This window comes from Rhagoletis zephyria, unplaced genomic scaffold, assembly GCF_001687245.7.
Source record: "Rhagoletis zephyria isolate East Lansing unplaced genomic scaffold, Rhagoletis_zephyria_1.1 Rzeph_scaffold_00024, whole genome shotgun sequence".
In the NCBI taxonomy this organism is placed as follows: Eukaryota; Metazoa; Arthropoda; class Insecta; order Diptera; family Tephritidae; genus Rhagoletis; species Rhagoletis zephyria.
This window is the reverse complement of record NW_016157108.1, coordinates 369188-386347: the sequence shown is the minus strand read 5'-3', so window position 1 is coordinate 386347 and position 17160 is coordinate 369188. Positions and strand designations below refer to the sequence as shown.

Genomic DNA, 17160 nt, shown 5'->3' with positions numbered 1-17160 from the left:
ACTTATGTGGAAATCGTAGAGCTTTTTGTTTTATAAATATTGACACAGAATACGAGGGAAGCTTTTACTTGATAAAAATCTTGATAAAATTTCTTTACAAAAAATTTATCAAGAAAACACAGAATTGGGCCGTTATAGTTTCGTAAGGCGACATGCGACACATTACTTTCGTATGACATCGCTGTGGAGAAATTCTTGCATCTTTTCGTGCTTAGGTTATAGGGGCTATCCATTACTTTTTCATTCCTATAGATTACCTTTTCCCACTGGGTGCATTCACATGTACGCATACATACTTACATATATTGGATATATTCATATGAAAGAGTTGACAACAATTTTTTTAGATCGACATAACAAGTTATATGTAGATAGTATACATATTACAATAACAATATTAGTAATAATCGGAGGTGGCTTAAAGAGCGTTTTCAGCTTGGAGACTGTGGAGCACAAGTAATGTTTGACTCTTTTTTGTGTCGTCAACACATATTGAAGAGATCGTTTTTGATATTGTTACTGTTTCTTTAGTCTGTATTTTGCTTTCACGCCGAATCGTCGTCGTCTATTACTAAAGTCCCAGTGCGCGGAGTGCTACAGTGTTTTAAATTCGGTAACGCGGTTTTTTGACTATTTGTTACGGTATTAATGATATATTACGCGAGTAAAAATAAAAATTGTGAAATGTGTGTTTTATTTGTAAATTTCTTTTCAAGTGAATCGTGTGGCTATTAAAAGGTATATCCGGAGTTATGAGCTACGAAAAGAAAACCATGATTATGAATTTAACTAAGTAGATTCAAGAATACTAGTGTTTTTAATTTGCCAATAAATATCCACATATGTGTGTGTATACTTAGATATCTATGTATGTATATATTTGTATTTACATATATGAATGTGTTGAAAAGTTAGCTGAGACACGCTTGCTGTTGGATACTTGTACTTATGTATGTATGAATTTGTGTCTTTATGGACTTGCAATGATTTTGAAAATATGCACAATCATTTACACATGTATGTACGATATATGCATTTATAAACATACTTTCATATACTACGAGCTATAGTGCTGATCTCTGCTTGCTTAGATATTATATATCGATTACAAATATAAGCGTCGTGAATCACACGGAGTATGCATACCATTCAAAAAGGCAGAACTCTCCAATATCCCTGCAAAATGCGTGTCTTTAAATACTTCATTAGTTAACTCTCAGTTTTATCCTAAAAATTCCAGATTTGTTGACATATTTAGATTAGCCAAGAAAGCATTGCGGAAGTTAGTTATTTTTTTTTTTTTGCTTTTCCGATAAAATTTTATATTTGTCACTTACGGTGTTTAGTAATTATGACGACGATACATGCATTTGAATACCTATCTACATATATGCTTGTGTACAGTGACTCAACCAATACAAGAGTACCCAGGTTTTTCAAGTTAAAATTTTTATAAATATGTTCATGCTGTAAACAAACTCATGTAAATCAACTTTTTAATCTATTTTCTTAGAAAATTTTAAGTATGCAATTTAATTCCGTATACTTTTAGCATAATAAAAAGCAATCTTCAAGCGGCTAAAAATTCGCGGGGATTTTTAATATTTTTTTTCAGCAGGTCTTTTACCGTTTTTTGTCAATATGTGCTAATCCATGAAATAGTCAACCCAAAATTCAAATTCTCACATTCTTTTATCACCTCTAACCACTAAACTACAGCGGCCGTTATAGCATAAACAATATTTTTATAAAAATAATTGTACTATAAAACATTGAGAATATAAAAAAAATGTACTAACAAATATTGTGAACATTAAAAAATCAACACGTGAACGCTGGTTTGAGTCACTGTGTATGTATATACATATGTTCATTTATACACATTCAGATAAGAGGCATGTGTTGAGCGTAAAAATATGTCAGGAGAGATTTGTGAACAGTGGAAAACTTGTGACAAAATAAATACAAATAATTACAATCGCAGTGGCAGAACATTAAACAGCCTGTCTGATTAGATTAAAACAGTAGCAAAAATTGTAAAGAAACACACATATATATGTACATATGTACATTAGGGCTGGGAATTCTATACAGTTTTTTTTTTAATATCCGGATAATCCGAACATCCGGCTAGGAAAATAAACGGATATAAACCGGATATCTCAATTTTATTCCGATACACGATCAACCGAATATACAGATAGTCCCAGACCTAATTTAAAAACATTTGACTCACGTTCTTCAAAAATGTATAAACTCAAATTTACCTATATTAAGATTACAGACTTTCTTGCAAACGATCTATTATTTCTTCCGTTTTCGCTTGAAAGTGATACGCACTACAGTATTCCCCGCCTAATTGCACTTCAAAAATTGCACAATTTTTGGTTCAATTAACCGGGGAATCAATTAACCGATACTCGTTTAATTGAACAGTTCGTTCAATTACAGAAGTCTCTCTTAATTGGGTAACCGAATCAATTAAAAGAAAATAAATATGTGTATTTGAAGTAGAGTGGTCGTCCGATTTAACGAATCTTATGTTGTATGCCGCTTTCCTACAGATTTTCGTCACCAATACAAATATGTTTTCAATTTCTTAGCAGAGATGCCAACTACTGTTTATCAAAAATGCTACGAAATATGTACATGCGGTAATGCCAGATTATTTTTTCAACGACAATTTTTTGAGAAATTAACCGGGGAAAATTAAAGGTATATCTCTTTTCGATAACACATATTTTTACCCAATTATGCGGGGAAATCTTTTAACCGGGTGCAATTATGCGGGTAAATTTACTTGTATTTTGAATGCAATATTTTTATGCATGTGGTTCATAAAAGCGGGGAAATCAATTAAGCGAGGAATACTGTATCAAAAATGACAAATATTTTGATCCTCTTATGAAGAACGTGTGCGATTTGTACACTTGTACCTCGTTTAAAACGGCTTACCCATTCACAACAAATTAGTATATTAGTGGTATTCATCTAAACCGATAACTTTATCAAGCAGATAATCTTATAAGTTTATGCACTCTGTTACATGAACGACCCACACTCTCTTTTCGTTTACACATGCGACAATAGTCGTGTTTTCTTTGGTTATAAAGCGCAGTGTCACTAACTTTATACTACTAGCACGGGGATAAAGAAATTATAGAAACTACCTCACTAAATTGGAAAAAATTATATTTACGAGATATCTATTTAAATAAATGTACATATAACATAAAGGCTATTTATTTGAAGCAAGTTATAAGAAACAATGGCAGAATGTCTGTTTGTGTATGAATTCATTTGTCACGGCTACCAAACTTTGCGAATTATCAGTGAAACAAAACAAACAGACGGGATAATAATTGAACCAGATCTCTATCAGGATCATATCGTTGTTGAATTTGCGTGCAAAATTTGTATGCGGATCCCGATTATTGCCTAAGAAAACATAGCTAGAGTTGCGACAGAGTTGCATTGTCTTCATTTTATCAAGTTTATTCAGTAAAATCGCTGGATAAATTTATCAGAAATGTGTAAACGAGTTTCCATACAAATTTTGACAGTTCATTTATAAGGTTTACACAATTATAAGTTTATACGGTTTAAAATGCATTTATAAGGTTTGATGAATACCCTTATTATAAATACATGCTGAAATTAAAAGATGGCCAGCATTTCGTAAATAATTGGAAGTAGGGTTCAATCGATACAAGTAAATACTCGATACTATTCATTTGATACCAAGTATTTTTTTACTCGATACCTTTTTGTTCGGTATCGAGTAAGTATCGAAAAAAAGTACTTTGTATGGAAAGAGTAATTTCTACTACTTTTATCATTGCAACGGCAACTCAACAAATGACGCCCGTTATTAGAAGCTCTGAACACATTGAAAACGACGAGCTACGGGCCACAACTTCCCATTTTTTTTATCTTCATTATCTAAACGCTTTGTAGATGACGACACGATTTTTTTGAACGCGCCAGCGACATCATGAATTAGTATGAGTTTGATATAAAAGAAGAGGAAGAACCTTATCTGTCGCTGGAAAAATATAAATAGATCTAATATGGCTACAACCACAGTCGTCGCGTAGCCCGGTTGTCGCCAAAATAATTATCTACATAAGAGTACGTGTTAAAATAATTTGACAGCTGTGGTCCGTAGCTCGTCGTTTTCATTGTGTTCGGGCTAAGAGTTTTCGCGAAAAGTGCGGTCATGTAGTAGAGAAAGTAGAAATCCCTTGTCTGGAAAGCATTTAGAAAAGTTTTTGTTTCTTGGCAGTGTGCCCCAAAAGCTATTTTTTCACAAATATTTTGTGAATAATATACTTATATGAAGTCATATAACTAATATTGTCCCTCAGCAATGTACCAAAAGAAACAATACAATTTTTTTTTTTTCATAAATAGTTTGTAAATGATGCAGTGCGCTGTATACTTATAGGGGTGACCTTATGGATAAGTGTCGGATTTTTATTTTTATTTTCAAATTAATTTTAGTTACTTTTTTATAAAAAATATAGTTCATTCTATGACAAGTTTCAAATTTTGTACAAAAATAAAAAAAATCAAAGTTTCACCAAAATTAAACACTTTCTATTCAGAATAAAAAGTGTGGAATTTTGATGAAAACGTACTAGCGCAAAAGAGAAGGCACAAGTTGTCCCTGATGAAACTTTGTTGATTTGCTTTTAATTTTTGTACAAAGTTTTAAAATTGGATTAACAAGGTTTTTGTTAAGGAATGAACTATATTATTTATAAAAAAACGTGAATAAAACTAATTTGAAAAAAAAAATCCGAAACTTATCCATATTGGGTGACCTATACACTCATATGACTGAAAAAATTATAACCAATACTGTTCCTTGGTAATGTACCACAAATATTAACTAATAATTATTTTGTATTCTTACAAAATAACTTAAATATATACGTTTTCTATACCTGCAACTTTATTGGCTTTTTATTTGATTTTGACATACAATGGTTTAAACCATGATAAAACGTAACCATACGACTTTTATAACAAAAAAGGGAAGTATGTATCTATCGAAAGCGAAGATGAAAACAATTCAAGTAAGTACTCGATACTTTGCCGAAACTGAGTAGGTTTCGATACTTTCAGTCTTTTGAGTACAAGTACTCATTAGAGTGATACCTTAGCGGTATCGATTGAACCCTAATTGGAAGATAATTTCGTAAATAGTAGATGAATTTATTACTCTTCTAGAGGAGCGTTTTATAATCGTTTCTTCAAAACATATTTTTTATAGCAATAAAAGTCGTCAACCGAATGAAACCGATATATAGTAGGAGATCCGACAAAGGCACGACCTTCACCCATCTGTTTAATGAATGAAATTTACTTTATCTGAAATTTAACGAGTTAGGAAATTTTTCTGACAAAATGTTTTTTTTTTTATTTTAAAAGAAAAATACTGATAAAAATTAAATATTTCACACAAACAGGGTTGCAATTTTGAAATTCCTGCCCGTATGCACCTACCGCTTCTTACAGATTTTCGTCTCTTCGATTGCTGAGTATGAGGCCTTATGTTGGACAAACGCGGGAGTATAAGGACTCAAAATGGAGGAAATTAGCCTATGGTTACAGAAGATACGTAATAAAGTAACCGACCAAGACTTGCGTGCCGCTTGTGCTTTTCTCTCAAATTGTTTACCGATGGTAAACCCAAATAAGGGTTAAAATTTAAAAACGAATTAATAAAATACAAGTAAAATCTGAGGAAAGTCAACAATAAGATACTTTTTTTATAAATGACCCTTTTATTTTTCAAAAAAACCTGTGTGACAGTTATTATTTTCCAACCTGTGTATGATAAAAAATGAATTGCTGGAAAAATCCGTGCAAAAGGAGTACAAAACTTAAAAAGGAGTAAATCTCCAGATTTTTTTGGGAGTACAAGGGAGTATATTGCAATAAAAAGGAGTACGTTTACTCCCAAAAGCAGTATGTCTACCCTACCACGCCCACTCCCCCTCCCCTCCTTTGTATATTTATTAACTTCTGTATACTTATTAACTTCCATTTAATATTGATACTAAAACCTTATTCCGAATTTTTTACATATTTTCCTATGCGTTTTGGCATTTCGCTCTCGCAATTGCACCAAGATGACGTCACGCAAGAATTACTCTCATGGGCGCAATCTTGTATTCTATCATTCTTGAGTAAGCATAATAAAATAAGTGAAAGATATTAAAGAAAAACAGTTCTTAATTCAGATCACTTATTAAGTTCGGTTTCAGTGGCAGTACTGTTGTGTTACCACAGTGTATTGTTGTATAGAGTGTTCCAGAATTTACGCAAGGTTTGAATTACAAAACAAACTTTCATAAGTTTTGAAATGTCGGTCAACAATGAAAACGCGTACACTGTAGTATATTAATTACATTTTTAATAACTCTAAGTTGTCAACTGTCAAGCTCACCTTATTTCCTTGACGATATTTTATTACTGCTGTTAAGTGCACATCTGGTATATATTTTAGAATACCCTTTATCGCACTTTCTAACCATCAATGAGCTAATAGGTCTCAACATGGCTTCACACTAGGATTACACCCGCAGATACCTGAGAAGTTCGAGTTAATTGTTGAATAAATGGTAAAAGGCTGTGTTTCAAAATTTAAGCAATATTTGAGTTAGATAGAGCACACAGTGGTTTTTGCTTTGGATTTTTTTAAACTTATAAATCAAAAATTAAGGAAATGTTGATAACTACACTGAACCAAAAATCCATCTCTGGATCAAAGATAATTTTTTTCTTTAGAAAGTGTAAAAACGTATACGAAGATATGGAACCGTGGATGTAATCTATCATTTTGAAGAAATGTTGGGCATGAAAAGAGGATAAAACTTCTTTAGTGCTATTTCGTTCTCATCATGATAAAAAAATTTTAAGTTAAAACCGCTGAGAGGCAGCCTGAACATTTTTGAAGTTTGCCAACATAACAAAAAAGTTTTAAAATTTTCAATCTCACAAATACATTCTCACTTTCAGTTTCAAATAAAAGAAAAAATATTTTCATCGATTTGTTTTTTTAATATTTACTTTTGTTTGACATTTGCGTTGCTCTGAAAATTTCAATTTTATAAAGTAGACAAACTTCAAAAAATAAATGATGGCCGACAAATTGAGCGAGCGGTTTTACCTTTAAATATTTTTATCATGGTTCCCAATTTTATTCATTTTGATTGCTGTTTTTCTTGATTTAAGATAAGGTTTTTTTTTTTGAGTGTAGAACTTCTTATCATGGTTCTTTACCAAGAGTAATCTGCTTGGTCGTCCCTTGCTAAGGCTTTAACTAAAGCCCAGCAATCATAGATACCTCGTAATGGATGAGAGTTCAGTATGGATGGGTAATGATTTCAAGAAGATAGGTAAATATTTTTAGTACACTCGAGTGGTTGAGGTTTATTACTTCTTCTTAGTCACAGAGAGAGCTCCATAAAGTATAACAATATGCGGCATTTCACCTCAAGTGACCCAACTTTTGAAATCGATGTCTTCCGATCGGGATTAAATTTGCACCAAGTTTAGTCCTAATTAATAGTAGTTATGAAACAAAATTTCAACGTGATCGGTCAAAGGATTATCCGAGTTTGAGATACTTGACATTTTGACATTTTGGTCAAATAGTCCTTTTTTCGGATTCATATAACTAATAACCTATTGAATTTCGAAAATTTTTTCAAAAATGTTTTCCCTAGCTTTTTCTTCAATCTTAAAAAAATAAATAAAAAAAAACAAATGTTGTCGAAATAGTCTGTCTGGATAGGTATTCTATCGGAATCCGCAATAAAATTGAAATTTTTGCAAAAACCCGTCATTCTGCAAAACCGCGTAACTGACATTGGCTGCCAAAAATTGGATTTGCTCACACAAGCTCTTGGCTCAACCCAAATCCATTCGTCTTGAAATATATGTACTAGCCAGAAATGCGATTGCTTTATAAAAAAGAAAACCATTTTGAAATATGAATGTTTTTACTCTCTAGAAAACAATTTATGCAACCTCACATACGCGGTTTTCCATTATCTTGATACGCGGTTTTGCATTTTGTTGATACGCGGTTTTGTACTTTAAACGACGATATACATATGTATGAACACATGTATGCATAATACAGGAAAACTTTTTGAAGTGAAACAACACTTAGAAAAAAACCAATCCAAGACTAAAAGTAAAGGTGAGTACGTACGTAGATAAAGAAAAGGATAAAGGCAAGGGTAAAAATAAAAACAAAAACAAAGTTGCGTAAAGTTAAAGGCAAAAATGAAGACCAAGGTAAATTTAAACACTTTGCTTATATAAGGGCAAAGGTGAAGGGGAATATGTATATGAAGAATATGATAAACTTAAAAATAAAAACAAAGATAATATAAAGAAAAAGATGAGGATGAGGATGAGGATGAGGATACCGATAAAAGTTTAGACGAAGATAGAGGAAGAAAGATTAAAATAAAGGTAGTTTTACAGAAAAGGATATATGTAGATAGAGGCACAGGGACTCATTCTGGGAACTATTTTAGGATTTTAGAGATTTTCGGGATTCTCGGGACTTATCGATATAATAATCGATATTTTGTCGGGTTTGTGATCGATATTTTTATCGATTTTGTTATCGAAATTTTAATCGATATTGTTACTCATTTGCCTATCAATATTTTCGGAACTTATCGATATAGTGATCGATATTTTTATCGATTTTGTTATCGAAATTTTAATCGATATTGTTACTCATTTGCCTATCAATATTTTCGGAACTTATCGATATAGTGATCGATATTTTTATCGATTTTGTTATCGATATTTTTATTGATTTTGTTATCGATTTTGTAATCGATTTTGTAATCGATTTTGTTATCGATTATATAACGATTTTATTATCGATACTTTTTTCGATTTTGTTATCGATATTTTTATCTATTTTGTTATCCATTTTGCTATCGATTTTGTTGTCGATATTTTTATAGATTTTGTTGTCAATATTTTAATGGATTTTGTCATCGATATTTTTATCGTTTTTTTATCGATATTTCTATTGATTGTGTTAACGATTTTGCTATCGATATTATTATCGCTTTTGTTATCGATATTGTTACTGATTTTGCTATCGATATTTTCGGAACTTATAGATATAACGATCGATATTTTTATCGATTTTGCTATCGATATTTTTTTATTGATTTTGTTATCGGTTGGTTTATCGATTTTGCTATCGATTTTATTATCAATGTTGCTGCCGATATTTTTATCGATTTTGTTTTCAATATTTTTATCGGTTTTATCAACATTTTTATCGATGTTGTTATCGACTTTGTTACCGATTTAGTTATCAATTTTGTTGTCGGTATTTTTATCGATTTTGTTATCGATTTTGCTATCAATACTATTATCGATTTTGATACCGATATTTTCATCGATTTTTTGTCGATGTTTTATCGATTTTGTTATCGATATTAGATATTATCGCTTTTGTTATCGATATTTTTTTCTTTGTGTGTGCTTTCGTTTTTGACTTGGATATGCTCTTAATCATACCACGTATTTTACGTTTAAATTTAGCGGCTGTATCTCCGATACAGCCTGCATACCAAGACGAAGGCGCTGGACTGTGCCTTTTTAAGCGAGTTAAGGTATTAAGGCCGTTTAAAACTACTATGAAATTATAAAATCTCATCTTCAAGCTATGTTTACCTTAAAGTGGTTCCAGGGATACACCGCATGAACGTGTTACCTTCTGGCAGATGCCACGGCGAGTTCTTAATATTTCCAACTCAAATTAAGTAAGCTGGCATTTATTTATTTTATATACCACTTCTTAGTACTGTAGCTAAATGCCCCATTAACTGAAATTTTGTCTGTCAGTACGGTAGTGATAAAATAAATTTCCATAACACATCCAGAGAATTTATATCCTTCCAGAGATACACATATTCGTTTAAAGTACAAAACCGCGTATCAACAAAATGCAAAACCGCGTATCAAGATAATGCAAAACCGCGTATGTGAGGTTACATAAATTATTTTCTAGAGAGTAAAAACACTCATATTTCAAAATGGTTTTCGTTTTTATAAAGCAATCGCATTTCTGGCTAGTACATATATTTCTAGACGAATGGATGAGGGTTGAGCCAAGAGCTTGTGTGACCAAATCCAATTTTTGGCAGCAAATGTCAGTTGCGCGGTTTTGCAGAATGACGATACGCGGTTTCGTACTTTAAACGACGATATGTATTATGAAAATTTTGGTATGTATGGGAGTAGGTATGCCTCCTTTTCTAATAACTCGCATTTTTTCCATGAGCAATGGATAAATTGTTAATACATTACTCCACACTAAGTTCCAGTATTCTTCCACAAACACTTCGAGGGATATGTGGTAAGAAACAGTCAATTTGTCAGTGTCACACCCTTTCTTATAACAGTATGGAATTCGTTTTATATATCCTAATACCAAGCCCCAGTACGGGAGGTACCACGCCCTTTTTTGAATAACCCCAATTTTTTCCATGTGCATGGATATTTAGTTTTGTATACACACTCGGAGCCAAGTTCCAGTCCTCTGCAATAAACACTTCCAGAGGTGTAAAAAAATCAATTTGCACGAGAGTTTCCACGCCCCCTTGTCCAATAACTCTCACTTTTCTCCATAAGAATGGGATAGGTATCACACACATACATTTCTTCATACCAAGCTTGAGTTCTCTACCACAAATATTTGAAGAGATAAGCAATATGAAAGTTTCACTTAGTATGGGAGGTTTTCCAAAAACGCCAATTTTTCTCCGTAAGTATGAATTTGATTTCACATACATATCTCCGTACCAAGTTACAGTACTCACAAGTACTTCCAGAAATATGTATGCATTATAAAATTCAAATTGGAGGGGCCACGCCCTCTTGATTTATCGGACTTATTTTCAGTCTAAGATCATTCTTGGGAAATCCGAAGTAAATATGCCAAATTTAGTCCTGATCGGGAAAGCGGTCAAGGAAGTACCTTATTTTTCAATCCAGGTCATATATCATCTGTTTGAAAAATTTCATTTTCAAACAGGTGGCAACCCCCCTTAAAAAATATGTTCGGAATTAAGTCCTCTTAAACTTTTTTTCGTTTGACAACTGTATTGTAATATTTGATTGAATTTATTAATATAATTTACCTTTTTTTATCAGGCGGAAACTCTTAAAAAATTTGCGTATTTTTCAATCCAGGTCATAAACTATCTGTGTGCAAAACTTTATGCAAATCCGTCCAGTCGTTTCCGCTTGAACATTAATTTAATTAATTTTTTTTAACAGGTGGCAACTCTTTAAATAGTATTGCTCAATCTATATCATAAACTATCCCTGTGCGCAATTTCATGGAAATCCGTTAAGCCGTTTCCGCGTGATGGAGTCCCAAACATCTAAACATACAAACTTTCAAATTTATGATATTATATATATATATATATCGTCGTTTAAAGTACAAAACCGCGTATCGTCATTCTGCAAAACCGCGTAACTGACATTGGCTGCCTTAAATTGGATTTGCTCACACAAGCTCGTGGCTCAATCCTAATCCATTCGTCCTGAAATATACTAGCCAGAAGTGCGATTTCTTTATAAAAAAGAGAACCATTTTGAAATATGGGTGTTTTTACACTGTAGAAAATGATTTCTAAAACTTCACATACGCGGTTCTGCATTTTGCTGATACGCGGTTTTGCATTTTGTTGATACGCGGTTTTGCACTTTAAACGACGATATATATATAAATTCACAGTGCGTAGTTATCTCAGTATGTTTGTACTGAAAATCTGTAGTTAACTGCCGATTCTGAGTTAAGTACGCACTGTGAATTTGGCCCTAAGTAGAATAATTATATATTAATTAGTAATAACCCTCCGAAATTCGGGTGAAAGCATTAAAGAGATACTTGCAAATATTAAGTATTTAAACTTAAGTAACAAATAAAACGTGATATTTATGAAAATACTTCAGTATTTAGCTCAACATTTATTTAAAGGGCTTCGTGAAAGACAACAATTAATCTTGTATTGCTAGAGACCTGATAACCAAAGATGATTTTAAAAGCAAAGAGCCATAAAAAGGTTATTGGGATGTGGTAACCATGTAAAGTAATGCACAAGTGTACATTGAGGTAATAGTGAGATTAAGTTATCTCATTTAATTTGTAATCTACAAACACATCCACACATGTATGTACTTATGTTGGTATGTACAAGAGTGTCAAATATTGTTTTTGTATATCATAGGATGGGAAAGCGGGCGATCTCATTTCAAAAATGGTGCAAACGGTGTTTACATACATAAATATATTATTTTAAAGTGTAAACCTTCGTACTCTTACCTTAAATACCCTGGCATCACAGTAACTTAACCTGTAAATCCTATCGACTGTAAAAGCCAAGCGACTTTTTGAGTTTCCCGCATATTTGCTTTAAGTGCAACACCAGTATTGCCACTGAGATATGTGTTTTTTCTACCAAAAGGCTTAAAAACCTACCAAAAGTAAAGTTTCTTATCTCCATTCTGTGAATTAAAAGGGCTTTGCAAAAACCGGCTCGCGGTCTGCCACCTGAAATGCATCGACGAATGAATACCCTCCTTTCTTTGATAACAACATTTTTTATGCAATAAGGCAAACGGAAATAAGGCAAATTTGTGTTATCTCCCAATTGAATGTGAAATAACACAAATTTGCTTTATTTCATATTCTCGTTAAGCAATAAGACCAACTTCTAAATTTTACAATTTTGTAATAAAGCAAAATAGTGCACATAGTCATCCAGTTATGGCTCAGTTATGCACATAAGGAATCTATTAAATGAGCTTTGCGTGCAAGCGGTTATCCAACGCACAGCATTACATAACGTCACCTGAAATGCAAAATAACGTAACAACATCTTCACTGAAATGCAAAAAGTCGTAACTTATAACAAATTCAAAATTCACTTTTTGATTGCTATGATGGATTTCATTGAAATACAACTCCCACCGTTTTATTAAAAAATAAGAAAATAGTCACAACTTTTTGCATTTCAGTGCCGATGTTGTTACATTATTTAGCATTTCAGGTGACGATATGTAGAAGTCTGTTGATTTTTGATTTCTACGTAAAAATGACATGATATGGGGTGCAGTGCAAAGTATGCATAACTGGGCTATTACATTTGCCAAATTTTGATCGGACCTCATAAAGCCCATGGCCATATCGGAAATTGACATTATGACCACATCAAGGGCCATATGTCCGTTTAAAATGATCACAATGTCAAATGACTTTATGACCGTTTTTAATTTGCCTTTATGACCATCTACGGCATTTTGTATTGACCTTATAATCATTTTTGAAAAAAAAAATAATAATAGTAATAGAAAGCCACTGGTTAACTATTGAAAAATTAAAGCTACCGAACTCAAAGTTTCAACAAAAAATTAGTACATCAACAAGTTTAACGGATGGATATGTCTGAAAAAGAAAAAATGAATGTGTGTATATGTAAGAAGTATACAAATTTGAAAGCGACCCCTGCTCAAAATTTGACGTGTTGTTGTACCTCATTTAATTTTTTTATATTGTAATAATGCTGGTAATAATATTATAACTAAAAATGGGTTTATTTTAACATATACCTCTCATGAAAACTTAACTTCGAAAACGCCTTAAAAATACCATAAATGCCAACTTTTTTTTGTTAATTTAAAGAAAAGATTCCGATATTTACTTTTTATATAGCTAGAAGATGTACGGAGGCCTATGGAACAAAGTTTTTGTCCCTAAAATGTGTCAAAACCGGCATTTATAAATTATAACTTTATATTAAAATATTTGGTCGTTTGTACTGATTTTTTTAATCTATTTGGACAAGTAAATTAGGTTTTAGTAGAATAAAAGTTTTTTGACTTCTGTTACATACTTTTATTCTTTTGACTTATGTTACTTTTTTTGTATAATTTTCAACTTCGTAAAAAACTTATAATGAAACTGAATTTTTCCCGCCGAAATCCCACTGTTCGATTAGGGGACTTGTTAATCGATGGAATATATCATAATCAATCAATAAGAAAATTTTTGGATTTTTTGTTAGTTACGGCTTTGCATTTCAGGTGACGGTATATGCATTTTTTTATTTCCCTTCTGTACTTACATGGCACTACAGTTCTATGTGTAGTGAAGCTGGTATTTACAATTTAATAATAGTTTGTGTTGTCTGGAAATATTTTGGACTTTCCCAAAACGTCATTATAATTAATTCTGATCGGCAGAAGTAAGCGCTGACGAACGATCACGCATACATTCATACAAGTATGTACATTAGGGCGGCCCAAAAATGCATATGAAAAAGTAAAGTCGGAATTTTAATGTTCTCATCCCCTAGGATTGCTCTATACAGAAAATATATACCCCTATTTTTTATTTTGACATCGAAAAATATTTAGAGGTCGCTCAAAACGCTTACTGAAAATAAATCATTTTCGATCGCAATACTCAGCTTCTATTCAGGAGACTCCCAATAATAATATCCAATTGTTTATTTAACCACTTTTTCATAGTAACTTTATTTTACTGGTCCTCCAAAAATCCTTAAAAATGCATACAAATGGTTAGTATTAAAAGTGTCTCTAGAGAACCATAGTTTTCCGATCAAAACATATTGATTTTCAAGAATTCTATACCAGCAATGGTTAAAGTTGTTTTTTTAATTTTATATGAAATACATAGGGGCATATTTTTTTGGTATAGAAAGCTTAAAAGAGCTTTGCCCGCTGGACACCGCCATCACCGGTATAGAACAACCCTAGGTGTGAGAGTTTTAAAATTCCGACTTTACTCTTGATTTTACCACCCTAATGTACGTGCATATATGTAAATATGTACATATGTATACACTTTATACACGTATATGTATATATGTACTATACTAATTTTTTAATGTAAATAATAAAATTGATGTTTAAGAGAAAAATAAAAAAGTAGCTTAAGTTCATAAACGGATTAAAAAAATTAATTAATTAATTCTTGTTATTCTTCCAGAAACAACTATATGAATAGATAATAAAGGAGTGATATGTCGCATACATTTTTCGTTTGAAATTTCATTACGAAATTGTTCTCTTAAATCGCGATTAATTATGTATGTACTTTTATTTAGTAGTTACGCACACGGGCTCAAATTACTCTTTCATGACCCAATAACACTTGTACTTAGTACTGTTTGCCTCTCTTTTTCAAATCATGTACCACTCCACTGGCTCTAACTCTCTCCATTTCGCGATGTTGCTGGAAGCTCGTTGTACCTGCTGCTCGTGATCGGATTGATCGTGTAGTATTTGGTATTACTGTGCTGAACACAAAAACAAAAAACCGGTTTTTCATTTGCACACAATCAACAAATTGACATCCGCACGAACAACATGTATGGAATAGAAAAAACCGTAAAATATAAAAAAAATTAAAATAAACTTAAATATGCTGAAATGTACATATGTAGATACATATGCACAAGTACAGCATGAGTGGGGAAAACGACGAATTTTGTTTAACTAAAGTGAATGTAAATTTTAAACGCAACTCTATTTACACACGCCCAAAAGTATACATATGTATGTTTGTATGTATGAATGAATATATTGACGTTGTACGTTAAATAAATTGAAGATTTTTTACTTTGCATTTTGCGCAAACAGACATTTGTTATACATACCAAAAAATAGCCTTGTTTTTTTGTAAACGAGCGGCAAAAGAACATTCAACTCGGGTAAAAATTTCTTTTGGCTACTTAAGCAACCCTGGTGGTAATTACCAAGAAACGTATTATTAGTTTAATGGGATTTATACACAAAAACCAAAGGAAATTAGTACTTTTATTAAAAATATTAACCATGTATAAATAAGGAAACAACAATTTCCCATATGCACTTTCCCCTCAACAATTCACAATGGAGCAGTTGTTTCACTGAACAACAGTACGCATCGGGTCGCGTACTTTGTAACCGTCATGGCTGTACTCGGATAAATAGCCGAGTTTGTGTTGTTGCGTTGAATGTATTTCGTTAATTTACCGAGTGTTATTTTGTAGCAAAAGAATGCACCTAATAACCAGGGTTACATTGCCTTGCGTATTTAACATCAGCTTGCGCATGCTCAGTTTAAAACAAGTAAGAAACTTTAAGTTCGGGCGGAGCCGAACATTAAATACCCGGCACAAGTATTAAATATATATTTTTTATTCTGATCATTTAGGTATACATTTGTCTATATCTATCTCGATTCGCTTCGCCTGTTACAAACAACCGTTATATGAACGAAGTTATAATACCCTTGTGCACAAGTGCGCTCGGGTATAAAAAAGGCAGTAAACAACTAACAGGTCGATTATGGATAACAGCGCAACGCCAGTTGCGTAGCCAGGATTTGGCTTTGGGGGGGGCATGCATTCTTTCATATATTTATGTACGTGCCAGTTTTACCGTTATATATTTTTTATCTATTCGTTTATTCCATGGGGTATTCATGCTTTATTTAAATTTAAAAAATTAAATTACTATACCGTTTTAAAAATCTGAAAATTCACTGCGGGAAATTTATTTATTCTCTTTTTGTCTTCGCCTTCTCGTTTTTGCCTTTATAAGGTTTGAAAAAAGGTTTTGAGCGAACCATTATATCACATTCCTAGGCAAGTTTTGAAAGAATACCTATGTTCGATACTAAATTTTATTAAAACAAAATGTTGAAATCAGCTTCATATAGAAACAGTGTCATCGTTAATTAAGAAAGAGATGTTCTTAAATATCATAACTTTACGACACTCACATATTGACTAGATTTGACTATTTATTTTATTATATTTTAATTTGAATTATTTGTTTATAAAAATATAGTTTATTCCTTAACAAACACTAAATGAAAATAAGTTTAATCTTTGAACAACATTAAAAAAAATCGACTAACTTTCGTAAAAATTTCAAACTTTCTATTTCAATTTTATCTCTTAATATTTTGCAGTTTTTAGCTCATTCAATTTTAGTCTAATAAAGTGCAAATTTAAAGTAACTGTGATTTACAGTTGATGTATGGCATATTTTTGACGATGTCGGTAATTTTCTTCCATATTA

At 32.0% G+C, this 17160-nt stretch overlaps 1 protein-coding gene across 3 annotated transcripts in view; it reads left to right on the top strand.

Annotated features, from left to right (window-relative positions):
- The first annotated feature begins 435 nt into the window (after positions 1–435).
- dl (REL proto-oncogene, NF-kB subunit dorsal) overlaps positions 436–17160 on the top strand; it is a 140772-nt gene continuing 124047 nt past the window's right edge. Inside the window, exons 1-2 of one of the 3 annotated variants that reach the window (XM_017615898.1) lie at positions 436–613; positions 717–950. The gene's annotated coding sequence lies outside the window, so the exon portion shown is untranslated. Of the gene's footprint in view, positions 951–17160 lie in introns of all 3 variants that reach the window. The other 2 variants (XM_017615894.1, XM_017615913.1) reach the window with 2 other exon arrangements.